The sequence below is a fragment of the Aplysia californica genome, unplaced genomic scaffold (assembly GCF_000002075.1).
Source record: "Aplysia californica isolate F4 #8 unplaced genomic scaffold, AplCal3.0 scaffold00842, whole genome shotgun sequence".
NCBI lineage: Eukaryota > Metazoa > Mollusca > Gastropoda > Aplysiida > Aplysiidae > Aplysia > Aplysia californica.
Window position 1 is genome coordinate 200,656 of NW_004798112.1, and position 2,500 is coordinate 203,155.

At 42.6% G+C, this 2,500-nt stretch overlaps 1 protein-coding gene across 1 annotated transcript in view; it reads right to left on the reverse strand.

Moving 5' to 3' along the window:
* The window catches only part of LOC101849653, a gene marked incomplete in the record, with an annotated part of 73,610 nt that overhangs the window by 69,384 nt on the left and 1,726 nt on the right, over positions 1-2,500 (reverse strand).

Sequence of the window (2,500 nt, forward strand, 5' to 3'; positions counted from 1 at the left end):
CCGGGTCGCCCCAACTCTCCTCCCTATCTCAAAATGAGCGGGGTAGCCAGACCTGTGGTGTCTCGACCTTTGGGCATCTGCTTGTCGCTTGACCGGTCCGCTGGCGGCAGAGGGGAACGGAACCCCTGGCATTCCAGCTGCGGACAGGCGGGATTATAGGGGGACAAAGGAAAGAACCAGCAGCTCTGCCAGCCAACTATAATCTTTGGACTCACAACCAGTGGCTCGTCTAGTCGCCTGTCGCGATAAGATCAGAGTGCGACGCGGGAATTCCATGGGAAAAGAAGTCTATACTCTTTTTAACGACACTCAAATCTGGTCTAACAATGAATAACCAAATAGGGGATATGAACAAATGGCAGGGAGCAAGACACCTGTCTAGTGTCACGGGTACTGTTTGGATTTATCCTCCAAATCCTAAACCAACACGCAGAGTCACACAATCGGGTCGTAAAGCTAGTTTGCTTTGTTGCTTTTTCTTTTTTAAATTCCGAAATATGTTGGCTCTGGTTAGATCAGAATCAGAGTAATAACGTTAGGGATTAGTTCTGGAAAGTTCTCTTTTTCTTAATTTCTTTAGAGAGAAACAGCATTTTCTTCCACGATTCAGACGACATGAAAGAAAGGGAGTCAGCTCTATGTGGACATCTGCTACAAATTAAAGGAAAACTCGAACGATAAAACACATTTTCTATCTGTTCTTGTGCAAGACCACGTGGTCGTAATAATGTAAGTCACTGTCACGAATAAATCCTATTATGCTCGTTTGTGCTAGGCATTTTTATCGCGCCATTAACAAAATGACCTCGGTATTGACCAATATGTAGGTGAAGGCACTCATGGTGTTTGTGGTACAATAGTTAGGCCCCTGAGTTTGATCCACGTGTGGGGACGTGAAACATTGACAAATAATCAGAGGGCTGGGGACGTAAAGTATTTACAAATAACCAGAGGACTGATGACGTAAAACATTTACAAATAACCAGAGGACTGGTGACGTACAAATAATCAGAGGACTGGTGACGTAAAACATTTTGTACAAATAACCAGAGGACTGATGACGTAAAACATTTACAAATAACCAGAGGACTGGTGACGTAAAACATTTACAAATAATCAGAGGACTGGTGATGTAAAACATTGACAAATAACCAGAGGACTGCAACCAGTCTAGGAAACTGATTTAGTAGAGTAAAGAGCTGCTGGCGAACCCTTTTTTCCCCTGACTGTTCTCTTTGTTGTGTAGCCTACATGTGAGGGAGCGGAAGGGGGCCAAGGGGAAACGATTGCTGAGAACTATAAAGTATAGCCGCTATTAAAGGCTCCATTCAAACTTGAAAAATGCTTTAAGTCTACTCTTGCTCTTACATTTAATTTGATATAAGTTTCCGCACTGATGAGTTATTAAAATTACCTACAGGTAACAGAAAATACACCATGTACTTCCTGAGCGGATCAAAGGACACTTCACCCAATGACTCTGTACCTCAATGATTGTCCCTGTGGAGATTACAAAACCACCCCCGTCTGGGGACGACACATCGCTACTTCAAAATTACAAAGTTATATCGGACATTTTTGGCCTTTTTGAGTTGCTAAGACCGTGAGGTCAGAAACCAAATGCTCTATCTGCCCTATCAAAATGGTTAGATTATTCGGAGTTGTTATCAAGATATTCAAAGAATTGCATTTTTAAAAAAAGCTTGAAGTGATGTGAAACCCCAAAATCTTTGACGTCAAATTTCTCACGACTAGGTACTGAGCAGATAAAACGTTTAAAATCTGAGGTAGCGAAATCCCAGTGAAAGAGTAGTCAACAATACTTGTCAAAGGACGACGTAGTCCTTTTACGGTTGATGTCGTTAGTGTTTGCTGACAATAAACACACCGAGTTCGCGGTATGTCAACTGTTCATGTACGTGTTACCCTTTCAGTGTCTTTATGAAGACTTCAGAGTGTTTTATTTATGTACTGCGAGGTGTATAGAGATCGCCAGACAACTCTGGGTAGATAGACGTATGAAAGGATCGAGTTTTGATTGTGTCCTCATCTGCGTACATTTCAAAACAGATCGATCTGATGCAGTGGGAATGCCTAACGCGGTGGTAACATCTTGCCAAGGCGTGGCTTATAACACTCACGTGTGACGATCAGCGTTCAATGCCCGCAGTTTCCATACTCACCCAGCCCAAGGGGGGGGGGGACCTTGGCTTCTGCTGAACTCCGCGCTTTCTATGCCCACCCCCCTCCCCCCACAGTGTCGCTTTTGAGATGAATTATCATAATCCTTTTCTGTCGAAAAGTACCCCCCCCCCCTTCCTCCACAAAACTGAAAGACTGTTCCATTTCAATAAAACACCTCTATTTATAACGTTCTATAATATGTTGTTGACTTACCTTTTGATATTGTAAGGTCAGAAATGATTTACAACTAATCTCAAAGAGGAATGGCGAAGAAAACCCATCAACTAATACTATTACAATTAGTATATCTACTCAA